The following is a 13,409-nucleotide window of genomic DNA, read 5'->3' on the forward strand; positions in this document are numbered from 1 at the left end:
TTGCACACTGATTGATTCCATGATTCCAGGGTTCGTTACATGATTCCAGCGTTCGTTATCTGCGCCTGCGCTAACTCCTATACCAAGATGGCATCTGGAGCACGTCACACTGGAAACAGGCATGCACATCCAAGATGCCATCTTGGATGTCGGAGAGGCCGTGTAGCGCCGAAACAATGGGCGCTACACGGCCCAATTTAGCGCCCATTAAATCAAGGTCCCATCTGCCCTTTCAGGTGGATGTAAAAGATCCCATGGCATGATTCGAAGAAGAGCAGGGCAGTTCTCCTAGTATCCTGGCCAATATTTATCCCACAACAACCACTTAAAAACAGATGATCTGGTCGTTATCTCATTGCTGTTTGTGGGATCTTGCTGTGCGCAAATTGGCTGCCGCATTTCCCAACATTACAACAGTGACTGCACTCAAAGTATTTCAATGGATGTAAAGCGCTTTGGGATGTCTTGAGGTCATGAAAGGCGCTATACAAATGTAAGTTCTTTCTTTCTAATAGTGAATTATCCAATAGTGAATAATATATAACTACACTGTAAGAATCGATTTTCATTTTTATTCAGGAGTTGATCTTATCCTTGTAGTATTACAAGATATATATTTTTTGGGTTGAAACTACATAATCTTCAGAGTTAGATTTTGCATTTTGGAAAAGGTAATTAGCTTTGATCTTTCATACAGCCTTGAGGGGTCAACAGAAAGATTACCATTTCTTTTATTTGAGACTATGAATTATGTTTCCTGCTGAGAAAGTATTACCCTAAGGAGTGTATGAAAGGAATGTTTTGATAGTTTTCAAAATATCTTCTCTGCAAAAGAAAGGCAAACCATAAAGAGAAAACAGAACATCAGCTTTAGATACTATTTTATATGTGCAAGGAGTTGAAGTGACAAGAGGGCCAGAACTTACGTAGAGCGGCATAGCAACGATTGCTGCAGCTCCTGTGAATTAAATTAACGAATGTATTTACTGCAGGCCCTGTGGCGTCGACTTGCTTGATTTTGAACTTTTAAAAAATTGTGCGCTATCAACCCAGCCTCTGAGCAGCGTGAGTTGATGCACATGGAACAGTCTGTGAGAATAGAAGACACGCCCACAAAGTCTGTCAGGAAGAAAGTCACGCCCACAAGCAGGCAAGCAGACTTCATTCATTTAAAGTTAGTATTCTGGGAGTCATTGTAAATAAAAATGTTAATTTTTTAATTAAAAGTCAGAGAAATAATTGAATTAAAGAGACAGAAGAGAAAAGTTTTAAAGAAAATATTTTTAAAATTCTTTTTTTTAATGACCAAAAACTATTAAAATGCAGAGTAATATGAGACTCCACATTTTTAAAATTTAATTTTTAGTTGTTTGGTAGTCATTAAGGCTAACCGTGCTTTTAAAACTTCGTTTAGACCTAATATTTTCAAGCATTCCTGTTTGGAGCTGAAATTAGTTACTTTCCAGCTGGGCAGATGAGCAAGTTGGCGATTTTTCAGTGATTTCAATAATTGCAGCCTGCGATGGCCCTTTACTTTGCAGCTGTCAAATTGCCGGCGCACTAATAGGAGTAAGTTCACGATTTCTGTGTTTTACTGCACATGTGCAAACGCTGGAACTTGCTCCTTCAATTCGCCATTAAAAATGGAGAGCGTGGTTGAGCTCCTCCGTTATTTCGGGAGTGATTTCTGCCCCAGTATCTTTATTACGTCATTCTGCAATCAATGGCATCAGTCACTTTTATTTCTATGTAACTGTTGGGAGTTTATTGAACTCTCTCATATACATTTGATCAGAACGTGGTTTTAGTTATCTGCATGGAATGTACAGCACAGATACAGGCAATCCGATCCAACTGCTCCTTGCCGGTATTAATGCTCCACACGAGCCTCCTTCCACCCCTCTTCATCTAACCCTATCAGCATAACCTTCTATTCCTTTCTCCCTCTCGTGTTTATCTAGCTTCCCCTTTAATGTATCTATACTATTCGCCTCAACTACTCCTTGTGGTAGCAAGTTTCACATTCTAACTACTCTTTGGATAAAGAAGTTTCTCTTGAACTCCCTATTGGATTTATTACTGACTATGTTGTATTTACAGCCCTTAGTTTTGGTCTCCCCCCACAAAGAGAAACAGCTTCTCTACATCTACCCTATCAAACTCTTAAAGACCTCTATCAGGTCACCCTAGTGAAAAGAGCCCCAGCTTGTTCAATCTCCCCTGATAGTTATAACCTCAGTTCTGGTATCATCCTTGTAAATCTTTTTTGCATCTTCTCCAGTGCCTCTTGATCCTCTTTATAATATGGACACCACATTTGCCTCCAGATTTAAATGATTGAATAATCTCGAAGACTCATTGCTGTCTGTGCAGTTTCTTTCTTATCCTCACACAGCAGATCAAACTGATTTCTTAAATAATTAGATCATAAAAGTAGGGTTGACAGAGGAATTATTCACCCCTCATATTTAGTCAAAGAAAGCCATTGTGACAATTCAGTACACCAGTAGAGAGTACACTGAACACAGAAGAATAATAAATAAAAGGCCGGAACTTGCACAGAGCGGCATGGCAACGAAAGCTGCAGCTCCTGCAAATTAAAATTATGAATGTACTTGCTGTGAGCTCCATGGCGTCGACTTGCGTGATTTTGAAGTTTTAAAAAAATGTGCGCGATCAACACAGCCTCTGAACAGCGTGGGTTGATTCGTGTGGAAATGTCGATGAGGATAGAAGACACGCCCACAAAATCTGTCAGGAAGAGAAGTCACGCCCACAAGTAGACAAGCAGACTTCATTCATTTAAAGTAATGTTCTGCAGTCATTGTAAATAGTAAAAAAAAATTCATAAAAAGTCAAAGAAATAATTGAATTAATTGAAGCAATTAAAGAGACAGAAGGGAAAAGTAAAAAAAAATAAATTTTTTAATTTATTTTTTTAATGATCAAAAACTATTAAAATAAGGAATAATATGAGACTCCACATTTTTAAAATTTAATTTTTAGTTGTTTGGCAGTCATAAAGAGTTAACGCACTTTTAAAACTTAGTTTAGATAGACCTGGTATTTTCAAGCGTACCTTTTGGTGGAGTAATTAGTTACTTTCCAGCTGGACGGATGAGCACGTTTCACTGATTTCTATGATTTTAGGATGCGATGGCCCTTTAATTTGCAGCTGTCAAATCGCAGGCAAACCAATAGGAGCAAGTTCATGACTTCCGCATTTTACTTCGCATATGCAAATGCGGCAAGTTGCTCCTTCGATTCGCCATAAAAAACGGGCAGCGCGTTGAGATGGTGACTTCATCTGAGTGTAGTAGCTCTGCCATTTAAGTGTCGTGAATGAGTTGGCCAAATTTTTAGGACCTTTTTGGCACAAATTTAAACTGAAAATAATAAAGTTTTGCTTTGGACATACAGACAAGGAAGCTGCCCAGAGTCACACAGTGTACCAATGAGGTAGGGGGAACCCTATTGGTAGATGGCCTGCAGGGTGGTCCGCACTCTTGGGGTCTATCTGACATTCTTCCGCCACATTCCCGGGGCACGGCAAACTTCTCCCCTTTGCCATATTTTCCATGCTTTCTCCCCCCTCTGTTATTCTGCTGTAACCATTTACATCTCTGGATCCATCATTTGTTTCTATACTTATACCATTATCACCTCCTTTTGCCTTACACCATCATCCCTTTTGTCATTTAATAACTCCTGCCCTCTACCCTCATGGACCTTTCCCTTTTGTTCTCTCCCTGCCCTCCTTTTCCCTGGGTCAGTATTTGCTTAAAAGCTGTTCATCTCTAACATCTTCCAGTTCTGATGAAAGGTCATCGAGCTGAAACGTTAACTCTGTTTCTCTCTCCACAGGTGCCGCCTGACTTGCTGAGTGTTTTCCAGCATTTTCTGTTTTTATATCAGATTTCCTGCATCCGCAGAATGTTGCTTTTGTTCAGAGTATTACTGTGTTCATTAAATTATACAGCTCATGACAATTTGTTCTACATGGATGTAACAAAGCACTGTAACATCAATTAATTATTGGACCTTGTTTCTGTTCAAATAGTAAAATTATGAAGTTCATTCTCACCACAAGGTCCTTCTTTGTATTTAATGTCACCTACAGCAATTACTGCTCGACGGGGTGTTGAGTCTCCACAGGAGCCCTCAAAGCTGATCTGCAAAGAGTAAACAGGATGGTTGAATTGGCTTCACGTCCCAGAAAAACTGCAATCAATCTCGATTAATACTTTTGTACCAAGCAAGAATTCACACCTGGACTTTTCCATCTCGAGTAACATAGTTAGCCATAAACAAAAAATAATTTAAAAGGCTAATGGAATGTTGGCCTTTATATCAAGAGGGCTGGAATACAAAGGGGTGGAAGTTATGCTACAGTTGTATAAAGCTCTGGTTAGATCACATCTGGAGTATTGTGTTCAGTTCTGTGCACCGCACCTCAGGAAGGATATTTTGGCCTTTGAGGGGGTACAGCGCAGATTCACCAGGATGATACCGGGGCTAAATTCTGAGGACAGGTTGCATAGATTAGGTTTGTATTTCCTTGAGTATAGAAGATTAAGGGTTAATATAATTGAGGTGTTTCAGGATTTGGTAGGGTAGTTAGAGAGAAACTATTTCGTCTGCTGGGGGAGTCCAAAACAAGGGGGCCTAACCTTAAAATTAGAGCTAGGCCATTCCAGGGTGATGTCAGGAAGCACTTCTACACACAAAGGATAGTGGAAATCTGGAACTCTCTCCCCCAAAAATCTGGGGGTCAATTGAAAATTTCAAAACTGAGATTGATAGATTTTTGTTAGGCAAGGGTATTAGGTGATACGGAACCAAAGGGGATAAATGAGTTAAGATATAGATCAGTTATGATCTAATTGAATGGCGGACAGGCTTGAGGGGCTGAATGGCCTACTCCTGTTCCTATGTTCTTAACGGAGCAGACTGTATATTTTTGCATAATAAAACAAACTGAAGTGTGCCTTTAAGGATATATTTCTAGAACTCAAGCAACTTACTTCCATTCAGTAGAAATAAGAGTGTCCTTTTTGTAAATGTTATTCAACTGTTGACCTTCTGTCATTTTGCACCCTCCATAAACTTGACCTCATCAAAAACTCTGCTGCCTGTATCCCAACTTGCACCAAGTCCCGTTCACCCATCACCCCTGTGCTCGCTGACCTACATTGGCTCCTGGTTCGGGAACGCCTTGATTTTAAAATTCTCATCCTTCGTTTCAATTCCATCCATGGCCTCGCCCCTCCCTATCTCTGTAACCTCCTCCAGCCCTACAACCCTCCGAGATCTCTGCGCTCCTCCAATTCTGGCCTCTTGCGCATCCCCGATTTTAATCGCTCCACCATTGGCGGCCGTGCCTTCAGCTGCCTAGGTCCGAAGCTCTGGAATTCCCTCGCTAAACCTCTCCGCCTTGCTATCTCTCTCTCCTCCTTTAGGAGGCTCCTTAAAACCTACCTCACTTGTCCTAATATCTCCTTATGTGGCTCAGGGTCAAATTTTGTTTGAAAATCGCTCCTGTGAAGCGCCTTGGGACATTTTACTATGTTAAAGGCGCTATATAAATGCAAGTTGTTGTTGTTGTCATCGTTGTTGTTGCTTCCCTCTCTTTCCCAAGGTAATGTAATCCTTAATTTGGCATTGCAGTTGTGCTGCCATTTTCACTTACTGAAGAGCAACCCAAAAGTCATGGCATAACTCCTGAGTCATCTCCAAACCATACTCCAGAGGTTAGCAATAAGATTCTCCAAAGTGAACAATCTCATTGCTTTCCAACGAATGCTTGGGTTTAAAAACTGCTCAGAGAGTTTCCTTGGAGCTGGGTATTTTTCTAAACTAATCTCAAAACATTTAGTTTTTCACCTGACATGGCATGGACCTCAGCTTAACAAGTAATGCCATCAAAAGTGTACTTAACTACACATGTAAGACCTGTATCTGCAAGTGCCATGTCAGTTGTAATGTAGCATGCACTCTGTAATTCTGAGTTTCAACCCATAGACTAACTGCGACCTGCAACATCGAATCTGCCGAGCAGCTCCAGCTTAAAAAAACAATTGCCCCACCTTTGATCTGATCCTCCTACATAGGCATGTGATGACCATTGATGAGAAAAGCTCATTTCCAAAATACCTGCCAGAGGAAAACAGCTGGCCTGGTATGTTATAAACAGATTGATAGTGCTGCAGCTCTCTCAGTGGGAGCATGGATAGCTGACAAATGCTTCCACCCTTTCAGCAGTTCCTTCTCTCCCTTCTCAGCCAGGACCTGCTTCTGAAAACCGCAATACTGTGGGTACCAACTTCAAAAATCACTCGGCGTTGCGAAGAAAAATGTATTTCTGCATGACTAGTGGCCCAGATTATCATACTCCTCGTCTTTCCTTGTCTACAGATGATGTGATTCATGGAGGCCAAGAACCGCAGAACAGATTGGGAGTTGGATGTGGTCTTTATTCATGATTCTGCCTGACTCACAAATGATTTTGTCATTTCCGGTTCATCGCTGGTTGTGACACATGGATCTGGTCACTGGCCCAAAAGCTGTAATGTATCATTGACTGAGAATCCTTGGACAACTCAATTGTGTAACGTTTTTTCAAAAAGACTTGTGGAAGTTTCCTCTCTTCCAAACTATACAACAGCTGTGTGGAATATAAGAGGAGTCGCACAACACCAGGTTATAGTCCAACAGCTTTATTTGAAATCACAAACTTTCGGAGCTTTGCTCCTTCGTCAGGTGAAGTCACTGACTTCACCTGACGAAGGAGACAATCTCCGAAAGCTTGTGATTTCAAATAAAGCTGTTGGACTATAACCTGGTGTCGTGCGACTCCTTACATTTGTCCACCCCAGTCCATCACCAGCATCTCCACATCATGGAATATAAGAGGTGAAGGAGCAAAAAAAAATGTAACCAAAAATATGTTGTAATTCTAAAATTAATTCTTGCTGCTGAATGTTAGTGATCATTCCACAGCCCAGAACATGATAATTAATTACAGCGCAAGGCAATTGATTACAATTTATTACCACTCAGTGGTCCACACCAAGAACAGATTCATCTGAAAACCCATAGAGCAAATAGCGCACCACACAGCTACTGATGTTATGTCACTTGTGTGGCTGTCATATTATGAAATAAATCATGTGGTGTTAATGTAGGAGAATTTCTAACATTTTAATGCATTTACGTGCAAGAGATAAATTAATTTAAAATAATCTCAATTAAAATTGTAACTCAAGGATGCTGTGTTAAAGAAAGATAGAACTTGTATTTACATAGCACCTTCACGACCTCAGGACATTACAAAGCACTTTACAACCAATGACGCATTTTTGAAGTATAGTCACTGTTCTAATGTAGGAAACGTGGCAGCGAATTTGAGCACATCAAGGTCACACAAACAGCAATGTGATAATGACCAGAGAATCTGTTTTAGCAATGTTGGTTGAGGAAAAAAAGAGTAACCAGGGCACTTTGGAGTGACTCCCCTGCTCTTCTTCAAATAGTGCCATGGGATTTTTTGCATCCACCTGAGACAGCCGACAGGGCCTTGGTTTAACGTCTCATCCGAAAGACAGTGCAGAACTCCCTCAGTACTGCGTTGAAGTGTCAGCCTAGATTTTGTGCTCAACTTTGCAGTGGAAGAAGATAGTTAAAACATTTTTGATCAAAGTTAATATACAAGGCATACATTAGGTTGAGATTCAGTAATGAAACTGTAACTTAATTGAGGGATTCAGTTCACAATTTGAACAACAAAAGTCATCTAAACACCAAAGTCAAATTGTGTATTAAAATGAAAATGATAGTTAAAACTGTATAATAATCATTCTGCAGGGTTAACAATACCTTGTTTATTGTGGAATATTTACTGTCACTCCCTACCTTCTACCAATTTGTTTTGACCGTCTATTATCAGCAGGCAAGGCTAAAATCTGCTACCTACTTGTGAAAATTGGCAAAATAAGCAGAGCTGGGTAAACATTTAAGTGCCAAATGTAAGAGGTTATCACTACAGAATAACCCCGTCACATGACTGGGCACATTGAGGCAATTATTTTTGCAGTTTTAGGTCAGAATGCAGAGGTAATTAAAAGCCGAGTAAATCAGATTTGACCAAATAATACACAAGCAACTCAGAATCCAATGAGTCTTTTGGGGATTAATAGAAAACGCTGGTGCTAAAATAAGAATTTAAAAAATATGTATTAAAACAAGGACCTGTGGACTGAGCCCTAAATATAAATTAAAGTTGCATATATTCTGCATGAATAGGCATCAGATTGATAAAATCTCATGTCAACAATTTGTGTTTCGTTAGAAAAAGGTTAGCTAAGCATTTCAAAACCAATTTCAAGGTATAGGGAGCTATTGATCATTCTATACTTCGCAGCCTCCATTACGATTGCATATGTGTGGCACACAAACACCTTTTTTGGCACACATTTTAAATGCATGATACATTAGTATTTTGTGCATCCCACAAACAGAATTGTATCATGATCTGCAATTTTTGATTAAAAAATGTGGTCCTTGAAGCTTGGTTAAATTGATCATAAAATAGTTGAGGTTTTGATTATATTATTGCCTGCAATTCCTCCAGAAATGATTTAGATCTTTCAATACAGAATAAATTAGAATTATAAATAGCATTGCAAACTGTAATGAATGAAAATTAAAATTTTGGCAAAATGCACATCAATAAATTCGTTTTTGCCTCTATTCATTTCATAAGGGTCTAATTATCAATTTCAAGCATTAAGTGACCAGAACTGAGCTAGTTCGTACTATTTCACCAAATATTTAAAGATCCTCTCATTGGACAACGTGTAATTTAAATATAAACAACAGCTTGGATGGATTTTAGCAAGGTTTTTGACAAGGTCCCACATGGCAGACTGGTCAGAAAAGTAAAAGCCCATGGGATCCAAGGTAAAGTGGCATGTTGGATCCAAAATTGGCTCAGTGGCAGGAAGCAAAGAGTAATGGTCGACAGGTGTTTTTGGGACTGGAAGGCTGTTTCCAGTGGGGTGCCGCAGGACTCGGTACTAGGTCCCTTGCTTTTTGTGGTATATATTAATGATTTGGACTTAAACGTAGGGGGCATGATTAACTAGTTTGCAGATGATACAAAATTTGGCCATGTAACAGTGAGGAAGAAAGCTGTAGACTGCAGGAAGATATCAATGGACTGGTCAGGTGGGCAGAAAAGTGGCAAATGGAATTCAGTCCGGAAAAGAGAGGTAATGCATTTGGGGAGGGCAAACAAGGCAAGGAAGTACACAATAAATGGGAGGATACTGAGAGGTGTAGAGGAACAAAGGGACCTTGGAGTGCATGTCCACAGATCCCTGAAGGTAGCAGGACAGGTAGATAAGGTGGTTAAGAAGGCATCGGGATACTTTCCTTTATTAGCCGAGGCATAGAATATAAGAGCAGGGAGGTTATGCTACAACTGTACAAAACACCATTTAGGCCATAGCTTGAGCACTGTGTGCAGCTCTGGTCACCACATTACAGGAAAGATGTGATTGCATTAGAGAATGTACAGAGGAGATTTATGAGGATGTTGCCATGACTGGAGAATTTTAGCTATGAGAAAAAATTGGATAGGCTGTGATTGTTTTCTTTGGAACAGAGGAGGATGAGGGGAGGTTTAATTGAGGTGCATAAAATTATGAGGGGCCTCGATAGAGTGGCTAGGAAGGACCCATTTCCCTTAGCATAGAGGTCAATAACCAGGGGGCATAGATTTAAAGTAATTGTTAGAGGATTAGAGGGGAGTTGAGGAGAATTTTTTTCACCCAGAGGGTGGTGGGGGTCTGGAACTCACTGCCTGAAAGGGTGGTAGAGGCAGAAACCCTCATCACATTTAAAAAGTACTTGGATATGCACTTGAAGTGCCGTAACCTACAAGGCTACGGACCAAGAGCTGGAAAGTGGGATTAGGCTGGATAGCTCTTTTTTGGCCAGCACAGACACGATAGGCCGAATGGCCTCCTTTTGTGCTGTAGATTTCTATGCTTCTATGAACAGGATCTCCCGTGGCATTGCTCTTAGGAAACCCAACATTCACATTCTGATGTGGAGCTCAGTTCTACTGCAGGCTAAATTTGACAGCGTTTCATCCATCAATGCAATACAGTAAATTTCCTGAAACATTACATGTTTGGCATGAAGTCAAAATATTACACGCCTTAATAATACTGGAAGATGCAGCTCCTCACTCATAAAATATTTGTAGTACTAATTACCAACCACTTTATAGAAATTGCTTAAAATGTAAGTAACTTTGCTTCACTCCCCAAAACCTCTTATTCCCATTACACCTTTATGTTGTTCTAACACCCATGGTGGATTTGCTCAATGTGTTTATTTATTCTTTGCTCTTTCCTCCCCAAAACCTTTCCTCATCTTTTCTTAATCATTATGTATAACATTTTTAGTCCCCCTCACATTCCATGGTGGATGTATTGTTCTTTCATCCATCATCCATGCCTTTGTTAGCTCTAGACTCGACTATTCCGACGCTCTCCTGGCTGGCCTCCCAACTTGCACCCTCAGTAAACTTTTTTTAAAATTTGTTCATGGGATGTGGGCATCGCTGGCAAGGCCAGCATTTATTGCCCATCCCTAATTGCCCTTGAGAAGGTGGTGGTGAGCCACCTTCTTGAACCACTGCAGTCCGTGTGGTGAAGGTTCTCCCACAGTGCTGTTAGGGAGGGAATTCCAGGATTTTGACCCAGCGACAATGAAGGAATGGCAATATATTTCCAAGTCGGGATGGTGTGCAACTTGGAGGGGAATGTGCAGGTGGTGTTGTTCCCATGTGCCTGCTGCTCTTGTCCTTCCAGGTGGTAGAGGTTGCGGGTTTGGGAGGTGCTGTCGAAGAAGCCTTGGCGAGTTGCCACAGTGCATCCTGTGAATGGTACACACTGCAGCCACAGTGCGCTGGTGGTGAAGGGAATGAATGTTTAGGGTGGTGGATGGGGTGCCAATCAAGCGGGCTGCTTTGTCCTCGATGGTGTCGAGCCTCTTGAGTGTTTTTTGGAGCTGCACTCATCCAGGCAAGTGGAGAGTATTCCATCACACCCCTGACTTGTGCCTTGTAGATGGTGGAAAGGCTTTAGGGAGTCAGGAGGTGAGTCACTCACCGCAGAATACCCAGCCTCTGACCTGTTCTTGTAGCCACAGTATTTATATGGCTGGTCCAGTTAAGTTTCTGGTCAATGGTAACCCCCAGGATGTTGATGGTGGGGGATTTGGCGATGGTAATGCCATTGAATGTCAAGGGGAGGTGGTTAGACACTCTCTTGTTGGAGATGGTCATTGCCTGGCACTTGTCTGGCACGGACGTTACTTGCCACATATCAGCCCAAGCTTGGATGTTGTCCAGGTCTTGCTGCATGCGTGCACGGACTGCTTCATTATAACTTGAGCTCATCCAAAGCTCTGCTGCTCGTATCCTAACTCACACCAAGTCCCATTCACCTATCACCCCTGTGCTTGCGGACCTACATTGGTTCCTGGTCTGGCAACACCTTGATTTTAAAATTCTTATCCTTGTTTTCAAATCCCTCCATGGTCTCACCCCTCCCTAGCTCTGTAACCAGCTCCAGCTCTACAACCCTCTGAGATCTCTGTGCTCCTCCAATTCTGGCCTGTTTGCATCCCCGATTTTCATTGCTCCACCATTAGGGGCCGTGCCTTCAGCTGCCTAGGCCCTAAGCTCTGGAATTCCCTTCCTAAACCTCTCTCTCCTCTTTTAAGATGCTCCTTAAAACCTACCTCTTTGACCAAGCTTTTGGTCACCTGTCCTAACATTTCGTTATGTGGCTTGGTGTCAGATTTTGTTTGATAACGCTCCTGTGAAGTTCCTTGGAATGTTTTACCACGTTAAAGGCACTATATAAATGCAAGTTGTTGTTGGTGTTGCTGAAGATGCAGTGGGATCACACTGTACGAGGGAAAATTTTTCCCCCTGTCAATGTCCAGTGACCACTACTTTGAACAGGTGGCCATTTGCCTTGTTCCAGGCTTGACATACTCTCTCGAACTGTAATGTCCATGCTCAATATCAATGTGCCTGAAGCCTTTAACACAAATCTATCAGTGACGCAAAAAGAACTTCAAGTAACACTAGCTCAGAAATTTTATATAATGGCTTAAACTGTAAAAAATGCTGAAAACTATTAAGGGGATAGATTTCCTCTGTTTGCTATTAATAGTGAAATCATAAACATGTGTATATAAGAAAAAAACACAAATCTTCCTCCTCCACCCAGATTCATTTTTCCCACCATTTTCGTCCCCGTTATTTGTGTTTGTCTGGCTGTCGTATGACTTCGGTTGTTGTGCTGAACTCTGGGTTGCCCAGGAGCGGGATAAGAACACAACCGTGATGTACCTATCAGAATTTTTCAACAGGAGCTGAGGCCCAGGTGAAGTGGTCATAGACTCAAGGCAAAGACCCAGAGAGAGTGACGGGCTTGTGCATGGAAGAAATATCTTGCAGATATTTCTAACATTAAATGATTAATTCTGAGGAAAGCCCAATCATTTTTTTCATATTTTTGTATTTTTTCTGTTTTTTGAAAAAAATCTGACCAAAGTGAGGAAAGAAAATGGTGGCCATAGGAATTTGAGCAATTTGATTGGCTCATTTTTGTGGCAATTGCTGGTTCTTAATTGGTAGATTTAGAAAGAAATGAGTGATTTGACTGATTAGATTTCCTCATTCATGATTGGCAGTGAATATTTTTCCAACCTATTGGATAGTTTGGCAAGTCATCGTGGTTAACTGACCAGTGGCTATTTAAGCCAATCAGAAAGGTGAGAAATATGCTCCAAGTACGACAAGAAAATATGGATGACTGCCATTATTTTGTCAAATCCATTATCCAAGTTCACCACCATCACAGCAACTGAAGATCTGTCGTATTTGGGTGTCCTTGTACACGAATCACAAAAAGTTAACATGCAGGTACAGCAAGCAATTAGGAAGGCAAATGGTATATTTCTTTATTGCAAGAGGGTTGGAGTATAAGAGTAAGGAGGTCTTGCTGCAATTGTATCGGGCTCTGGTGAGACCACACCTGGAGTATGTGTACAGTTTTGGTCTCCTTACCTAAGGAAGGATATACTTTCCTAAGAGGAGGTGCAATGAAGGTTCATTAGATTGATTCCTGGGATGACAGGGTTGTCCTATGAGGAGAGATTGTGTAAAATGGGCCTATATTGTCTGGAGTTTAGAAGAATGAGAGGTGATCTCATTGAAACATATAAAATTCATAGAGGACTTGACAGGGTAGATGCTGAGAGACTGTTTCCCCTGGCTGGAGAGTCTAGAACTAGGGGTCATAAGTCTCAAGATAAGGGGTCGG

The sequence above is a fragment of the Heptranchias perlo genome, chromosome 4 (assembly GCF_035084215.1).
Source record: "Heptranchias perlo isolate sHepPer1 chromosome 4, sHepPer1.hap1, whole genome shotgun sequence".
Lineage (NCBI taxonomy): Eukaryota > Metazoa > Chordata > Chondrichthyes > Hexanchiformes > Hexanchidae > Heptranchias > Heptranchias perlo.